The 19,919-nt window shown below is 38.3% G+C and overlaps 1 protein-coding gene across 1 annotated transcript in view; it reads right to left on the bottom strand.

Annotated features, from left to right (window-relative positions):
- Positions 1 to 14,393: 14,393 nt before the first annotated feature.
- Positions 14,394 to 19,919, bottom strand: part of ralylb (RALY RNA binding protein like b) — a 155,088-nt gene continuing 149,562 nt past the window's right edge. The window contains exon 9 of the mRNA XM_085419049.1: positions 14,394 to 18,319. The gene's annotated coding sequence lies outside the window, so the exon portion shown is untranslated. The remainder of the gene's footprint in view (positions 18,320 to 19,919) is intronic.

The following is a 19,919-nucleotide window of genomic DNA, read 5'->3' as shown; positions in this document are numbered from 1 at the left end:
AAACAATGTGCAAACAAAGTTATGAAATATGATTCAATAAACAAGTTTGTGGTTGAAATAGTAAAAAATATAACTTTTTCTGCAAGGATTTTATGTTTTTTGGCTGATTTTAGATCAATTGCATTAATACAATATGTCAAAATGAAAACGTAACTGTAAATTCAAACATGTGAGGTTGTGCTGAAAAGAATGATACTAAACAAGGCAAATAAATAGTTTTTAAAGGCGAAATGCAGAGGACAAATCAAAAGTAGTCAAAAATGGCCAATTATACCCTGGATCCCAGAGGGTTAAACTTTTTTTTTTAAAGTAACGCAATAGTTACTTTTCAAGTAATTAATTACTTTTAGAATCTTGTAACTCAGCTAATATTTTATATTTATTATTATCAATTATGTTTCCTAATGCGATTTGTATCATTGGGGTTTAAAGTATCAGAACATAATACAAAAGCATATAGCCTTTAAATGTAAGATGAACAGTAACATGTGACATCACATTGTGTCATTATTTAACCAAAGATAAGTCAAAATGCAGAAGCAGAATGTAAACAACTAAGTACATCCTTAATGCTTAAAAAGAATTTAAATGGAAGGCACCTGCCAGGTGCTGCTAATAAAACCTCTATAAAAGCAGAAGTTTTGACAGTTTATAGGTCTGGGGCATTCAGGTGTTTGTTAACGCAATGCTGATGAGGAAAGACTGCAGAAGTCTTCGACAAAGAACTCTTGGTGCTCATTGCTTTTCATAAGGTAATTTCCAAACCATTTCAAATCCATCATTCTACCGTTTTAATCAAAAATGTAACATTTAAAGGCCCCATTTATCATATGTTAATGTCAAATGTTAATGTCAGTGAAGGTACATTCATACCAACTGTCAAGCACGGTGATGGGGGGGTTATGATTTGGGTTTATTTTAGAGCCAGAGGACCTGGGCACCTTGTAGTCAATGAGTCAGTCATGAACTCCTCTGTATACCAAAGTTTTTTAGAGTCAGAAGTAATGCGATCTGTCACAGCCAAAGCTTGTCTGAAACTGGGTTATTAAATAGGACAATGATCTCAAGCAAATATACAGCAGAATGGATAAGTGAGCCTTTTTCAAAGTCTAGACTTTAACCACGTTGAAAAGCTTTTGCAAAATCTTAAGAGAGCTGTGGGTAAATGAGTACATTCAAACCTCAATGAACTCAAGTCATTAAAGTCATTGAAGTAAAGAAGAGCAGACAAAAATTGCTCTAAAATGATGTAAGAGACTGTAGAAATAAAATAAAAAGCATCTCAGGATTTTACTTGAAACAATGTGCCTGGTTAGTCACATTCCCAAATGGATTTTCCATAACAGACTTAATAATCGAGTCATGTTGCATTAACCAAAAACATAAAACAAAAACCATATCACATTTTAAGTTAAATTGAGATCTGATGTTATTCAACATCATTAGGCATATCGTAGAAACATGAGCTAATTTCATTTGATGGTTTTATATTTGAGAATTTAGTAAGTCATCAGTCGCATGAGATGAGATTATTTTTCTTCTCATTACTGCTTAGATTGAAGTAACTCAAAAAATTTGCTTAACTGCAGGGCAAAAACCTTATCTGGGTAAAATGTTTTAATCCCATTATATCTCTTGGCACACCCAGCTTCCTTGGTGGGCGTGCTTTGCAGTTACCGATCACCAAATCCAAAAAGCAGTGCGATACAGGGTCCTGGAAGACACCTGCATGTCAGAACTCAGATAAAAATGCAGGTCTTGTGTGAAATAGCTTTAAGTTCAGAGGGATTTTGAGATCAATCACCTCTTATTCAAACCAGTGAAAGCCACAAGGCACAGATGAAGAGTTTTCAAAGAAAAGAGCAATCATAGTGACTGTTGGTCTCTTACTGACTCACAGTGGGGGATTTTCTTTTCTTCTGCCTCCTTATACAATACCACAGCCTAAGTCCTTGCACTGCCTTAGTCACTGCGCCATCATTCCACTCTGACACTATTGATTGCATCAAGTCCCTCCAAAAGAATGAATGGAATAACCTTCCTCTCTGTATCCATTTCCTTTAAACTGATGGCAGAAACACAGAGGGTGTGGGGAACGCTGGGCCAAGGAAACTAGGCAAAAGGATTGGTCTGTGTGGATTCCCGCTCTACTGATCATGTGCACTGAGTGCCAGGCTGACAGTAACCGCAGACAATCATCCTCATCCCCTCTCCCATCAACCTCATCCCCTCTCCCATCAACCTTGGTTTGGCTCGGCCAGCCACAGCCTGCACAGAATCAATCAGCACTGAGATATGGGCAGCCGTCACGGTGGTGACCAATTTTGGCATGCAAGGCTTTCCCTTAATAGACAAAGAGACGGAGATCAATAGCCAATTTGGCCTTGGAATGAGGCTGGACTGGATCAAGGAAAATTCATTTTCTTATCCCCTTTTTTACTCTGGAGAAGTCGGGTAAAATATGACGAATATTCACGACCTGTACAGTAAAGAAGTGAATCATTCATCTGTTTGAGTACGGATAACCTTGAAAGCAAAGTCAAGACTGAATTTTTGATCTGAGGTTTTTGTATGTGGCATATATAATGTGCCAAGAAAATGACAAGGATTTTAATACATAGAGTATGTTTCTTCTGTTTTCTTTTGTTGCCTTTACTGAATCCAGATTTGCTCATTTTCACCAAAAGCAATGCAAAAGTTAAGCCTGGAAAGTAACTGAATACATTTACTCAAGTAGTGTATTTAATGTTATTTTTTGAGCTTACTTGAAAAAAATTCATTTTGCATTTTTATAAAATCACACTCTTTTTCCATCTGAAACAAACCTTCTTTGTGATCTCATTTTTTTTAGTTTACATTTATTATTTTCCATCTTCTTCAGGTTCATCTCATGGACTTCCAATTTTATATAGACCCTACAATATTAAAAGAAAACCCCAAGAAGGAGAATGAAAAGAGAGCAAATGAGTTTCCATAGAAACATAAGGCACAGCTGGTGGTAGCGTATTGGCTTTAATGTGCCAGTAGAACACAAGACAAGAAGAGCACCCTTTACTTTTTTACTTAATATAATTAGCTATTATCATTCCAATGACAAGCTAAGCTAATAGGTGTATGCTAATCGATAACTCGGCATGGTGGCGTCCAGCAGGCCTATCAGCGTCTCATTGGTCAAATCAGTAGCTGGCTTCACGAGGGATATAGCCTCATCCAGCTTATCAATAGTATCATTTTTGTCCACGATGTTGTGCCATAATGTAAAACTGGTTGATACACAGAGGGACAGCATGTAATGGTTGTTTCGAGGATCAGAAATTTTCAGCTCTCTCAAGCTATCAGGTTTCTCCTGAAGGACATAATTCAGGCAGAAATTGTAACAGTTGTCGTAAATGAATAAAGAGCTTGAGAGATGGGTGTAAATCCTGCATACAGCATTGCCTCCATACAGCTGGCCAAGCCGATAACAGCATGTTCAATTCTACGTTTTTTCTTTCTCTCAGCCCAAAAGAGTTAAAAGTAGCCAATGTTTCATATAAAGAAACAGCAACTAATACAGATCCTTGTTCCCAGAACTCATTAATGCTCTCAGATGACTCGGGTTTCTCTTTTCCCCCCCTTTCACTTCTAATACTTTACATACATTTTACCGGAAACAGTTGTGTTTCCTTCCCTAAGTAAGAATTTTAATGCAGTTCTTTAACACTGGTATTGATTTTCCCTTCTATATACAAACCAAATAATTATGTGTTCAGTCCACATTTCTCGCTCTCTTTGGAAACACCATCACTGCCTGTCTCATCCTATGTTAAAGTTTTGTCACAATGTGAATTATAATTATAGCAGTTGGGACTAAAATGACAATAATTTGTGGTTGTGCATGAATGGACAGCAGCCTCTCGAGAATGTAATTGGAGCAGGAGCGGATTCAGTCACGAAACCTGAAGGGTTCCTTTTCTACCCATTCACTGCTCATAATTATAATGTGACAATTCTCTCTACTATGTTATAATTTTCCCATTGAGATGCATATTAACTTGTTTCCATTAGGAGCCTGTCTCCGTGGAGAGTTATCTGGGGCTGATATTGCTCATATACAGAGTTATCAGTGGGGAGAAAACCATGGCCTGCAGGCGTTTGAGGTGTTCACGTCTTCCTCCTCAGGCTGTCCTCGAGCCTCCTCGGCCTCGCCACAGAACAAAAGGGTGGATTCAATTATGAAGTGACACCTTGAGGCATGTAACAAAAGCATGCTGCTTCGAAGGAGATCACTTAAAATGTATCCTCCCTCTTTATCTCCTGTCTGTCTTCCTGTCTCACCCCTGTCTCTCTCAAGTCAGTGATTCCTATAGAATAAAAAAAGGAGGAAAAAACACGTGTGTCTCATCTCTCAGACGCAAAGGGCTCCCAAGGTCATCGTACCCTGAATGTGACAGGGAACCTTTCCTTTGGATTAAACAGTTTTATTGATTCAGAGCAATTAGTGCAGAACCGAAGGGATAACTCAGCCCACACAGCTGCATAGGTAATGAGGATTACTCCCTTCTTGTTTCCAGCAGTCAGATATGTTCACTGCATTGAGAGATGTGTTTTAGCCTTTTTTCCACTCTCTACACTGGCTGGTTGCCATTTTTTCACTTTTTATCGCTTGTTTTACTTATTTAGTATTCTGCATTGAATTTACATACTGGCATCAACTACTTAAAACATAGAAACACAGAGTAACAAAATTAATGTTGCCATTCTTTGTTTAGATGTATAAATGGTATTTACACTGACTAAATGCATATAGCGATGTTTATAATGGCAAAGTCACATGGGGTAATACCTGAGCCTGCAGTTCCCCTTTTAGAGTCTTTCAGCTAATTCTGTTTGCTTTTAAAGCCCATATTTTCACTGCTTTTTACACTCTTACTATACCTCAAGCAAAAGGTCATAAACAAAGAAGATATTTTTCTGTGTTGGCTGAACGCATAAATGCATGCAAAAACACTAACTTTACACAGATATGAGTGGGTACAAACAGTTGATGTGGGAACAGTGATGTTTTAAAAAAAAAAAAATAGAGTAAAGTGTTTGCCACTTCTCGATTTCTTATTTTTTGTATGTTTGTCACACATAAATGTTTCAGATCATCAAACAAATTTAAATATTAGACACAAACTGCAGTTTCAAAATGAAAGTGTTTATTATTAATGGCCCCTAAACCTAACAGCAACAACTCCCATCAAGTGTTAGCAATAACTTGTAATGAGTCTTTTACGGCACAGTGGAGGAATTCTGGCCCCTTTGCAGAATTCTTGTAATTCAGCCACATTGGAGGGTTTTTGAGATGGAGATGCCCGAACCAGTTCACTGGCTCCTTTCGATGTGGAAGACTAACAGTGCTACTCTGAGCGTCTCTTTGATGGCTGAACTCTTCAGAAAAAGCTAATTTCCACCGATTGCATCTGCAATCTCCTTCTTTTTGTCACTATCCAGACCAGAAAAGGGTGGGGTGCCTACTCTGGGTTAGGGATGAGCTCATGCTGCAAGAGTTTAACTATCTCGGGGTCTTTTTTATGAGTGAGAGGAGAAGGGAGCGGGAGATTGACAGATGGACTGGGGCTGTGGCTGCTTTGATGCGGGTGCTGCATTAGTCTGTTGTGGTAGAGAGAAAGAGAGAGCTGAAAATAACATGTGTGCCCAAAATTGCTGAAAGCTTTATTAGACTGAGCACAGTCATCACATTAAACACAACAGCAAGCAAACTCCTGCAACCACTTGTCAACCGGGGCAGAAATATATACATTTCCCTGGTGACTGGTGGAACCAAAGATCACTCAACAAGCTCAGGAACTGCATGATTTCACTGACTTCACATTGACACATCATTGCCAGCTCTCATTTTTTCCTATTTTTCCCTAGCAATGGGTGGTTATCAGGCAGTTGCCAACTGCTCTTCTGTGGCTCTTCTGCTCTTCTGTGGCCAGTTGTGTAACAGGTGTCTTAGACAGAAAAAAAATCATAACAACAAAACCAACCAACACAAAAATGATAAGAAAGAAAAAGAAATGACAAAAGCCACAAAGATAGATATGCGATTCATAACAGTACATACTCGAGTAGTTAGCAGTTTGAGAAAGTTTAATAGGGATGTTTTGTTAAAAGGGTCTCTCATACAGGTGCAATGTAGGCCAGACAGTCTTTATAACCTAAAGATGACCTACTTGCGTTTGCAGCCCCTCTGCTCCCAGTGATATTGTGTGCAATTCACATCAGTTGCTAATTTTTTATGCCCTTCTGTTGGTCTACATTTAGCGGTGATAAATGTAGACATCAACAGCAGAGAAAAAGAGGCCTGCCACTAAGTAAACAGAAACAGATACAATACAAACATCTTAAATATTAAAATAACTTGGCTTATAAATTTTTAAGAGAAAATAAATAAATAAATAAATAATACCTTGGGGCACCTTTTAAGCTCACAGGGTATAAACTTCAAGCCTGCAGCCTCAAAAATAGTAAAGGTGCACAATTAACATCAAATCAACATCAAAACTCTGCTCAATAATCTCCTTAGATATAACCCTTTTAGCACATATATCTACAAACTATGTGAATGACTTATACTGACTTCTACCTCAAGTCTCCTGTTTTATATTCCTAAATAAATATTTCTCCTTTCTAGAATAAGGTTTTGTCAATAACTATTATAGTTATGTCCATTAATTATCTTCCATGCAGGCTTGATTATGTTCCGGATCATACCAGTGTTGTGATGATTAAGTTCCATTTCCACTTTCACAAAGATTTGCTTTTACTGCATGTTGTGAGACTTCAAATACTCACATACTCGTCTATATCATTGAATTCTGGTGTTCCAGTCACTTCCATGACCACAGGTGTATAAAATCAAGCACCTAGGCATGCAGACAGCTTCTGCAAACATCTGTAAAAGAATGATGTCCAAACTTTATGTGGCCTTCAGATTAGGTCAAGGCAGTTGTGTAAAGGAGCTTCATGGGATGAGTGTCCATGGCCAAGCACCTGCATCAAAGGCCTACATCACCAAGGGCAATGGTCTAAAGCAGGGGTAGGCAACTACAGGCCTTGAGTGCTGGGGTCCTGCAGGTTTTAGATATCACCCTGGATGAACACACCTTAATCAAACGATTAGTTCATTATCAGGCCTCTGGACTCCTTCAAGACATGTTGAGGAGGTAATTTAGCCATTTGAACCAGCTGTGTTGGATCAAGGACACATCTAAAACCTGCAGGACACCAGCACTTGAGGCCTGGAGTTGCCTGGTCTAAAGCATACTGCCAGTGGACTATAGAGCAGTAGCAGAGATGTGTTCTCTAGAGTGATGAATCATGCTTCTTCATCTGGGAATCCCATAGAGGAGTCTGGGTTTGGGAGTTGCCTGAAGGATGGTACTTGTCTGACTGCTTTGTGCCAAGTGCAAAGTGTGATTGTTTTTCAGGAGTTGGACTTGCCCCCTTACTTCAAGTGACGGTAACTCTTAATTATTTGCTTCCAATTTTGTGATTGCAGGGTTTGCTTCTTCTTGTTCCAACAAAGCAAGGTCCATAAAGACATGGATGAGTTTGGTGTGGAAGAACTTGACTCGCCTGCACAGAATCCTGACCTGAACCTGAAAGAACACCTTTGGGATGTATCACAGTGGAGACTGCAAGCCAGGCCTTTTTGTCCAACATGAGTGTGTTACCTGATGAATTAGCTTCTGGAAGACAGTTAAATAGTTCCCATTCTTGTGGTACTACCATGCCATGAGGCCCCATGTTGTGCAAAACATATTAGGTTAAAATTCACAGATGGCTTTCCTACTCACTGTCAAAAAGCAGTAATTACAAGACTTTTAAGGGAAAACCACTCAGCCAAGTAGCTGCAATTAACATACATTCATATTTATTAGCTCTTAGTTAATGGTGAGTAGATGCATCTAAAGTTTCACTGTGATTAAAGTTTATTAAGTTTATTTTATCAAAGTTCTTAACCCTTGTATTTTAGTGAAAATTGAAAATGAATCTACATGACTCATTTAGTCAGTTTTTCACCATCAGTTTCATCGGCCTTGGCTCACTTTCTGTGAAGAACGTGACAAAAACACATTTTCAATGAATGCACACCGTAGCCACCCACTCGCCTACATATTTACATTACATGTGTGGTGTTTGGGTCCACTCGGGGTAATAAGTGTGGAAATTGTAGTACTGTTTACATTCACTCTACCCTGTTCTACCTTGGCCTGTTGTTAGTGTGTGTGTGTGCGTGTTGGATTGCACATGTGTGCACGTGTTTTGTCTTTCTGCTCCTGCTATTCCTGCAGAAATCTGCAGCATTATTACATTTCAAGCACCTGCACCTGTCACATTACCACTTGTTTTACCCTCCATCTTGCAAGAACCATTCCATAGTTTCCTCACACTCTATCTCAGCTGCATATTGCAGAGAAATACATATTGATGCCAGCAATGGTCAAATTGAAAGGTCTTCTTGCCAAGGAAGACAGTTCAAAGAAATAAACATCATTTATGGTGAAAAACTTTAATTTCTATTTGTTCAAGGTAAAAAAGATTTTCCATCCATGTCATATGATTTTAATGGCAAAAAACAAATTGCAGTTTATTCATAAAATGTGATCTAACAGCAATAAAGTCCAAATATGAATGATATATGTTGTCTATATCACTGAAGTAAATCACAAATCTACAAAGCATTTTTACATAAATTGTTATATCTGTGTTGATTCAAATGAGCTTTTTATTTCATCTTTGACTTCCTGTTCTCATGCAACAATTGTGCCTGCTGAAACTGCAACTCCAGCCTAGACATGAAGTGTATTCTCTAACACGGCTGTCTTACCCTGACCATTACAATTCAACTTGCTCTGCAATATTCTCTCACAATGCATCACCTTGTCATGTTTTCTGTCTTAAATTACTCCGTGATTGATTTCATCTAAAGAACTTGATGACTTTTCCGTTCAAGGCTGGGAGGAATGATTGGTGTTCTTTGTTATTGAATCAATGTAATTTCATCCAATAGGCTTAAAATTGCAATGGTAATAAAACAGTTTGGAAAGACATATTGTAGCCCTGAAATGCTTCTAATCTTGACAGCGGTGCTACATCTACATGTGGTAAATGCCTGTTCACACATAAGGGAAGTAGAATTGCTTGGCAACCATTAAAAAATGATCTGGCTTTGATGAATCAGCTAGGAGGAAAGGGTTAATTGTGTACACTGTCAAAATGGCAGACATTAATCCCCCGCTCAGGCTGGCCTGGTTATCTTTCTACCCTCTAACTGAACCTAATGACTTTGCAACACCTTATCTGTCACTGCTGTCATAACTTTTACTGATTTCATTAAAGCCCCTGCAGAGATTAAAACTGGGACTCTTCATTCTGCCTTTGCAGCCTGACACATTATTGGCAACGCACGCAGATTAATTTAAATGTTTTCTGAATCAAAAAGTGAAAATATGCTCGTCATTCCCCCCTCTAAGCTAACATAATATAAATGTTAATTGAGATTTGTGCAGTGAGCTGAGAAAATGGATATTTGCAATAAAGCAAATGCTCTCCAACTTTTGAAATGCAATACAGTATTGGCTTCTTCTGTGCTGTACATTTACAGTACACTAACTGAGAAAACACATTTAGACAAATGAAAATATATAATTAGGATGGAGCACGAGTTATCAGTGAAGTGCTGCTTCTAAACAGGCCCTTCTTCCAGTGCAGTAATCACTTTGGCAGCTGAGATAATTTAAAGATTGAATTTTATACTGAAGTGAGCTGGTCAGCTGCTTTCTTCCCAAACAGCGAGCGACCAGTTTGAACAAGTGAAATTAATCTGTCGGCAGCTATGAATACACGTGAGCTGACGGTTAAACCGGACTCGGTAACAGATTTGTTTAACTTAAAAATATATATGCATGTACCACACACACACATTTCCAGAGATGCCTAACAGGCAACTCTCCAGCAGCAGCAACACCACCACCATTAATTTTAATCTATTTTTTATTTCCCCAGCTGTGAAAATAAAAAATTCAATATTGCAGAAGCTTAACAGCTCCACTGGAATTAAAACTGTGTAGTCAGTTTTATCCCAAGGCTCACTATCATAGCTGAATATCGCCTTTCTCTCCACGGCAGACACTGCTGTCGTTTGTGTATAAATGAATAAACTCTAGTGCATTAAGCTGGGGTGAAAGGTTTTCTCATATTTAGGTTAAACAGAAACAGCTGTGTGTATTCATGCCAACCGCTGGTGCTGTAGACTTGGTACAGCGGGGTAATTGTGTGTGGCATTGAAGCTGGCCCTCATTAACCTTACTGCATTACCTTTTACTGTGGATAAATGGAGGGCTTTAAATCAGCCATCTGTTGCTGCCCAGCTACCTCGCCAGAGTGGAAGTGACATACCCAAACCTTTCAAGGACATTAGTGTTGTAGACTAACAAGGAAGGGAGCTTTAATCAGACACAACAACCCTGCAGAGCTCAAGCTGGTTGATTCTTAACATCTTTTATCTCACATTGCTCCCTTATGGAAGAATTTGCTTTTATTGCAGCAGATGTTGATTTTTTACTAATTGTAAGGCTTATTTTTAGAGAGACGTCCCTTGTGAGGTGATGAATGCAGCATGACTGTTGCTGGTTTGATTTGAGCAACACAAGGGATGGGAAAAAATGATTTGGGGGAGTAGGCACAATCAAAGAAGAAACTCCATATGGACTAAAAACCTTATTCAACTGTGAAAAGGTTGTCTTGCGGAACCTATAGATTTTAGTAGACGCTGCTGTTTCCTCCAAAGAAAAATAAGAAAAAATAAGAAAGTGTATTCCGGCTATGACTTTTCACAGTTGGAGGATGAGCAATGTGATAATGTCAGCCAGTTTTCTGTTTTGCCCTGCTGAGTTCTGCAGTCACACAGTGTTGACTCTTGTTAAAAACAAGGCCAAATCAGGGTCATAATCAGCCTTGGAATCACGTTGTATGTTCCCAAGTGAACCCCAAGAACTGGACTGTTTATTAATCTGAGTGAGGGCAAGTGTAATGAGTTTGGAGACTGCTGCTCGACCGCAGGACACAAGTTTAAGTCTCGTATGCCCAGCTGAAGTGTCCTTGAGATTGGATGGGATTTTTCAGCACCTCTAGAAACCCTTTTTTCTGTTTCCCTGAACTCTGAGCTAAAAACATTTTCCTAAACAAAGACATATATTCCCTATCTCATAAATTCATCCTTTACTTTACAGATCCTGAATACATCTCCATCATTTCCCAAATGTCAGATAACTTTTTAGTTCTTTAAAAAAAAAAAAAAACTCCCCATTTTAGTTACCCATCCATGTCCAAGTATCAAAATCAGCAAGCATCAATATGTAACATATGTATGGTTTTTATTCAGCTATGAGTAGGTGTTTTTTTTTTTCACACCCATATACAGTTATGTGGAATAAAAAGAATTTCCTCAGGACCCTTTGGTAGCTCGCTGAACCACATTTAGCAGCAATAACGTGAAGTAATCATTTTCTGTTTTAGTCACTGAAAGAATTTTGCCCCACTCTCCACCACTTATAACATTGTTTCAGTTCACTGAGCTCGGCCAAGTTTGGCCATTACAACATCTTGTAATTCTTTTCATGTTTAGTCATTCTGTTGCAGATTTGCTTCTGTGCTCAGGATCATTGACCTGTTTTCTGCCAGACAGAGAGCCTCAGATTTGACACTAGAATATTTTTGGTATATGGAGGAGTTGATGGTTGTCTTGATTAGAGATGGCACGATACCACTTTTTTATGTCCGATACCGATACCGATATCATAAATTTGGATATCTGCCGATACCGATATGAATCCGATATAGTGTTTTTTAATCAACAAAACTGTTTTTTAAAATATCTTGCTGCATTTTGCAAGTCTGCAAGTTCATCCTCAAGTTTAAAACAACAACTACACTAAAGCTATTCTGTTATACCTGTATGCAAAAAAAAAATATTTCATAGTTCAGCAATACTGATCAATCTAATAAACTTAAACCTACACCATCCTCCCTATTCTGGTATTTTAAAGAGTACTTAGCGTAAATATTAAGCAACCTAACTAATAGGGTTCCAACTCCCAGCAACAACAAAAATAAATAAATAAAAAATAGGGAACCACCCCTCACGCGCCACCTCATGATGCTTAATCGACGTAATCAACCTTAATTTGATGCAGTGTGAAAAAAAATGCACAGAAATCAATTATTTTTCAAGAAATATTAAATAGATTCAACATCTTTCTTCAACAAAATTGCAGACTGCACAGATGGTACCTTCCCAAAGGAAAAAGTACTATAGCTTACTAGGGTATATATATTAGACTTAATAGTCACTATATACAATAATTGACTTCTATTCATTTTACATCAAATTAAAACTTTGTGTGTCAGATAATTATTTATTAAAAGCTCGACATTTTAAATGAGAATAAGAAAGAAAAGTATGTCTTTGTGCCCCCTTTTCCCTGTTCATGCCCTATCGGCCCCCCTGGCTAAACTTTGCTAGATCCGCCCCTGCACAGTTACCAGCCGTCAGCTACGTAGAAAAAGATCCTGGTGTAGAAAGTAATATTAAATAAATTCTAACAACAGCTTATCAAGCTTAAACGTGCTGCTGTTGTTCAGCCGCTGGTTTCCTCTTTCTGGTGCAAAGTGGGCCAAAAACAAACAAGAGAGACGGACTCGCGACAGAAAAGCCGATCAGCTGATCATTTAAGCAGTTTCACGATTGAAGTAGCAGCCGGAGAGCGAGAGGCAGTCGCTCGTTAAGCTTAACGCAGGAATGCTTTACAAACATTCAGAGATGGACTTACACACTTGCTTTACTTCTCTCGGGGATAACTTTGTCGGAGATGAAATGCCAGGTTGCTAGCGAAGCTCCAAATGCTATCCAGACCACAGGTCCCGCATGCCACAGCCGCTCTATCACGTGATGCATACTGCTCCGACATGCTAACGTTCTGAGGTGAGTTACGGCCTGTTGCAAGTTTTGTGAGGTGCTTTCGTGATATTTAATGGATCGGATTACATTTTTTATTTTTCTCCGATATCCGATCCAGTCATTTAGGTCAGTATCGGACCGATACCGATACGTAATATCAGATCGGTCCATCTCTAGTCTTGATGCTCTAGTCCTGTGGCTGCAAAACAAGCCAAAACCATCACTACTCCACTATCGTGCTTCAGAGTTGGCAATTGTGCTGATATATCTGATTTCGTTTTTACCTGATATTTTCTTCCACATTGTGTCAAAACATCTCAACTTTGGTCTCATCTGCCTTGTTCCATAAGTCTTGTGGTTTGTTCAGATGCAACTTTGCAAACTTAATGTAAGCTGTGCCGTTCTTTGTAGAGAAAATATGTTCTCTCCTTGCAACCCTTCCAAACAAGCCATACTTGTTCAGTCTTTTTCTGATTGTGCCATTTAACGTGCTAACTGAGGCTTGTTGAGTAGAAGATGCAGTTCATGGATTTTTTGCATTTTCTCTGTGTATTGCATGTCCTGACTTTGGGGTGAATTTGCTTGAATGCCAGTCTATGCAGGCTCAGGAAGACTGCGTCAGTAGGGCCACAGTCTTCCTGCAAAGAGTCCTATAAAAAAAACATTTCCGTTCACATGCCTGTAGTACATGCTTCATCACCATTCATTTTTACCAGTTCTATACTAATGCAAATGCATTTGGCATTTTGGAAACCTGCCTGTGAGACATCTCTAGAGTTAGGGAATCCAAAACATAGTTCAGTTTAAATGTGAATCAAGTTTATATTTAATTCTGAACTAAAATTTTAGATCGGAAATTAATTTGACACGGGTCTTACACCCTTATCGTCACCTGTTTTTAAGCCCTCTGCGCCAGAATTCAAATGACCTGCCAGCAAGGAACATGGAGCCACAGTTAAATTGTATTTGTAAAAAGCTCCCAGTTGAAGGCACAAAGTAATTTGAACTGGCAGCCAGCAAGACCGGTGCCATTAGTGAAATACAAGATGACAAACTGCCATAATAGTGTCCAGTTTTCTGTTGACTGACATTAATTTGACATGCATTCAAACAGTGTGCTGTATGACTTGTTAAAATGTCATTGTGGTGACAAGTGCGGCACATACGCTGCATAATCAACCACAAATCACGATTAAATGAGAAGTCTGAAATGGAGAAGGACACAGTAATGAACGCAGAGAAGGAATATGAAAGAGACACATCTTAATGATGCACCAAATATTTACAGACATCTGTAAACCATCTGCAAGTAATTATCACATCTGTTTACAATAAACGCAAAAGCTTTCTTTGTCCTTAAGTTCATATTTATTTGTAAAAGGAAACAGGTGCTCATTGAAACATTTGACTAGTTAAATGACACAAACAGTTTTTTTTATTGTTTGATAACACAAATTTTTATCTACAATGACAATGAAGTTTCTATTCATACAACAGTTATAATATAACGTTTTATACATGAACTGAAAATACAAAGTTACAGTAAACATGCCTTTTGATAAAAATATTTTTACAAAAAAATGTACATTTCTATACAACAGTTATCAGTTACACATCTCTACAAGTCCCACGATTCTGGTTTAAACCTGCAAGTACTCCAACAAACTGTCAGTGTATTATTTTTTATTATTTTTAACTTTTAAAATTCATCTAGCCTTTTTGAAATAAACATGGTAAGGGCTATTTACAGCGGAAAGAAAATCGAGTTGAGCCAAAAGTGTTCTAAAGTGACCCAGATAAATTACGACAGTTAAAAGCAATGAGGGTTTTTTTTCTGTGTTTTTGCAGAATATTTGACACGTCACCATACTGTCCATCAAAAAACAGGCCACCAGCAAAAAAAGAACCCAGACAAAAACCCCTCCCCCAAAACAAACAAACCAAAAAAGATAAACATGTTGCAAAGCCATTTCCTTTAAACATGTTCGGGATACAAAAATAGTGCTAAATATTACACATTATCATCATTCACCAGATGCTTATTTTGAATGAGCTTCAGGATAATCGTTTTTTGATTTTATGCATGTTTTTCCCCAAGTAGCTCTGCCCTGCCAGGACTGAGTAGTGTATTTATAATATTGTGCAAAGTGACTTTCCATTTTCGAAATCTTCTGCTGAAGGGAGTTTATTCAACCAAATCACAAAGAAATATTTGCTTACCTACTCTTGGTGGCATGGAATTTTGACAGCCTTGGTTTGGTACTTTCAAGCTACAATAATTTTTGTTTATGCTTTTCAAATCACTGAACAATTAGAATCGATTCGAATACAACCAACACATTAACTGGTATTCATAGTTTTTGAGAGCAATTATTTTCTCCACAGTCAAAAAACAATTTAAAAAACACCACAGATGAGTGTATTTTTTAGATCAATTACGACACTGTTTTTCAAAAGAATGCCGAGTGATGAATTTATATTTTATCTTGGTTACACCAGGGTGGATCAAACCTTTAGCAATTCAAGGAACAACAACTTAAAAACAGGGTCTCAGCTTTATCAGGAAATTATTGAGAAAGTCTTTTGTATTATTAACAATATGAATTATTTATAACCAGTTTCTAATTTGGTATTTTGAGTGAAACAACCTGTGAAACTTTCATCGAGACTGAATCACATAATTAAACATGTCTTATATAGCCTTCTTATGTATCCAGGATGCACCTTTTTAGTAGCGTTACTCGAAACAATAATCCTTCTTCATTAGGGAACCTTTAAACTATGCTAATAGCTTTAAAAGAATACATACCAGCTGATTATTTTGTTGCATCAATCAGCTGATGGAGCAAGATGGTGCTAACTAGCTACATGGCATTGTTAGTTATTATAGTTCAACTACTAATAAGAACTTCAACAATCTCAAATATGTATATAACATACCATTTAATATAAATACAGGGGGATGAAACTGGCCTGTTTCCTTCTTACTAACATTAACTATATCATAAACATATCTAAGAATAGGGAAGTTCTTATTAATACCTTTGATAATTCAGAGGTTCAGCACCAATCAGACGGTTTAATTCTGGGTTTTAAACGTATTTTACATTGCGGGCCACATACACCTGAATTGGGCTGGACCAGTGAAACTACATCATAAATGTATAAAGAAGAGGTTCTGGCAGTTCACTGCCCATGCTGTCCTGTAATTCTAAAAAAACAAAGTTTTCATGAACTCACAAAAAAATGTACTTTTAATTCAGTGGACTCACCAAGGACTGTTAATTGTGTCTGCTAGCAAAAATAAACTGCAAAATAAAAGCTCCTGTGGGTCGGATATCCTCCCAGCATGCAAAAGGTCCCACAAAGTTTTTATAAGATGAAAGCTAAACCTTAATGAGAAAAAAAAATAGGGATGCCAACAATACAACATGAGGAAGAAGAATGGAAAGATTGTGTTATCCCATCATTCTGTTGTTTGTGTTGCGATGCGTAGCAAGAACTTGTCGGTATCCAAATTCCAGTTTGAGGCTTTAATATTTTTATAATTTAAACTACAGTATTTTGAAACCTGGAGTCAGGGTGTGATTTATGAAACCAAACAGAGGTGTGGGAGTTGTTTTCTTTCCCCATGAAAATAATGAATGTATCACAGTGGTCCTATATACTCTGAGGCCAGTTAGAATATTTAGTACTGCTGTAATGTAATGTTCATAGAATAACGACAATCATCCATTTAAAACACGACATTTACGAGAATATTAATGGTAAAATTAATATGTGTAATATTCTCTGTCTCGTGATTTCCCCTTCAGACACAGGTAATCGACTCCAATTACAAAAACACAAATGGTGAAACTTTTCAGTCAAACACTAAAACACTGACAGTTTTTACTGTAATGAAGGCGTGAACAGAATTTTAGCCGATATGCATCTTCATCAATGCTACACAGCGATGAGCCGAGACACCTGGGTCCCAACAACAACCTCCTCTCAGCAGGCTTGGAACAGCATCAGCTTCTTATTGTTTGAATTAACACTGCGGTGGTTAAATTTGAGTGGTGGAAAAATACCAGAGTAAATTTGATTTGAATAACGAACACGTTGAACGCGCTGACATCCATTCACTTGCAACGTAATTCAATTTGCAACAGTTTATGTATAATCAGGTAAATTATAATTGCTCAGCTAAAGCTGAAACTAGATTGTTATGCAATGCACATAAACAGTTGAAGAAATTCCAATGTTTTCTTTTTTACTGTTCGTAAGCTGCACCGAGTGAACGGTCAAATGATCTCAGTGCCTAGTGAAGTTGCTTTAATAAAGCACTACGCTTTATTTCAAGTTCGATTATTCCAGAAATTTCGGGGTTCTGAATCAAAGATCTCATCCTGAGATAGTATCAAAGCCTGCCAATGTTTAATTTAAAATCATAACAAGTTCCACCATTTCAAAAAACCTTACTTTGCTGGCTCAACTAGATAAAATGGAATCAATGCAGGATGCAGAAGGAGAGGGTGAAGGAGAAAGGCGCTGGCTTCTGAACAGCAGCAGTCCATGTTGGGATGCACAAGCTGAGCGGGGAGGAGTGCACTGAGACGTTAGGGCACTGCTCCCTGGCAGGAGGCCTGTGCCAGTGTTGGCTCTCTACCACAGGAAGCCCTTTCTGCTTCTGAAACTTGGCAGGAGTTGGAATATATGATGGAACAGCCCCACAGGGCATTTGTGTGATAAATGGATAAAGCTGGATAAAGTTATGCTCACAGCTATTGGCTTATGTATGAGTCAAATCCGAAGCAGACGGCAGCGATGTTTCATTCTTTTGCTGAATTTCCTACCACGGTCACAGATTGTTCTGTCATTTATTCATTTGATATTTGAGCATAAACAAAAATTCTTTGAAAAACAGAAATTACAGCACAAGGACATTTCAGAAGAGCAATAACAATAGATCAAAAACATTTCCATCTTTGAACATAATTTCATTTAGAAATCCAAATAAATCCTTTTATTCCTTTGACTTCGGTTTGATTTTTTTCAGTTTCAGGATAAGAGTGCGAGTTCTTCCAATGAAATATAAGTTGCACATGAAGTAAACTCGGGCCACTGAATTAAAATGGGTCTTGAATATATTTTCTTTAGAGATCATCACATCACATTTTGTTTGAGCTGCACAGTCAGGCATCTAAATGTGATTCGGGGTCTCTCATACACAACTTACAGTCCTGAATGGGTGTCTTGATCCCTTACAGATCATTTCCTGTCTCTTGAAGGTGACGATGAATTCTAATACCACCGACCAGGAGCGTCTGCTTCCTCACTCTGAAGAGATAAAGGAGAAAACTTATGAAAATACATTACAGAACTGCGTCTCCTCCTCAAACATGGTGAATGCTTATAATGCTGTAAATCTGATGAGGATTAAGCTGAATTTTAAGGCTTGTCCATTCTGAATGGCCTCAGAAATATCTCGGGAAGTGCAGAAATATTTTCTGGTAGCTGGAGCTGCCTCGCTAATCCTTCTGGACATGACTTATTGAGGTTCTTCTCACTGTGATTTTCAATCCTTGGTGGGCCTGCAAGCTACACATTCATATATTCTCTCGATCCTCGAGTGGGATTTTCAGGTTTTTAAATGTATGTGCTGTGAGGGGGTTCGGTGAATTGGCCACTGATGGAATTTCAAAAAGGCAGAAAGAAAATGGAAAACTCAAGTGTAACGTGGTTTCATAAGAGGTGGAGGGGGGAATAAGCTGTTGCCTAAACTGAACATTTTTGCCTGTACATTAAGAAACTGTAGCTACATAGCAACCACATAGCATATGCTCATTTTGTACAAAATCCCACACAAATGATTAGCTTCATTGAGCATAAAGATGGAGAACAGAGGGAAATAGCTAGTCTTGTCATAAATGGCAATGAGAGGAATCAAGGGGCCTTTATTGGCAAATGATATAAGCTCATGCAAGCACAAAGTCCGGAAAGGTAAAAAGTAGTGCTGTCAGCATTAATCTTGTTAAAATGACGTTGACGCCATAACCGCTGCACGCCGTCAACACGTTAGCGCGGTTAGCTCATTAATGCATTAGCTCCGTGCAGCCACACGCACGGGGCGATCCGCACTAGCTCGCTAACGGAGATTTGCCGCGTTAATGCGGTTATGGCGTTAACGTCATCTTAACGAGATTAATGCTGACAGCACTAGTAAAAAGTCAGAAAACCAGGAACACATGCAGCATAACAACAGGGAATATAAACAGGTATCTCAAAGAGGAGGCGGGCTATGAATACAGTGGGAGCTAATTAAACAATGGCAGATATAAGTGAATAAGGTAAAAAGAGTCAATGGCAGGTGAAGACAACAAGCGAGAAGAAAAACACCGGTGAGACTAAAATAACAACAGAATCACAAACAGCACTGTGCTACAAAGCAAGTCCAGCCTATGCGGCATGTCCCTCTGTTATCTGGTTTCATCTACCCTAACATCAGCAATCATGCTATGCGGTCACACAAAAGTGGCTATCAGCTCAACCGGAGGTTTAACAATCTAGCTATGAGCTAGTTTACATGAAAGCTGAAGCTTTGGCAGCATGTGACCATCAGAAACATGGACAGGTCCTCTGTCAAAAACCCCAGCTATGTTAGAGTAACAGGGTATCAGTGCTCTGTCATTAAGACATGGACGAATCACACCATCTATTATTCCACTAAATCAATATTTAAATGTTCATAAGACCGTTATAGTTTATATTCTTTCAGCTGCAGCCCTTGGTAGCGGTAGCTGGGATTACTCTAAAGATTAAATCGAAAATTCAAATGTAGGCTTATGCTACGTACAAAATGATCTAATTTTACAACGAATAGATCAAAATTGGGTACAAAAACCAACAGAGCTCTGCAGCCTCTAATGAAGTGAGTTTG

This window comes from Rhamphochromis longiceps, linkage group LG9, assembly GCF_057381845.1.
Source record: "Rhamphochromis longiceps isolate RC_006_pf linkage group LG9, R_longiceps_female_GT1.1, whole genome shotgun sequence".
NCBI classification, from domain to species: Eukaryota; Metazoa; Chordata; class Actinopteri; order Cichliformes; family Cichlidae; genus Rhamphochromis; species Rhamphochromis longiceps.
Note: the sequence above shows the minus strand (reverse complement) of the source record. Positions and strands in the feature narration are given on the sequence as shown.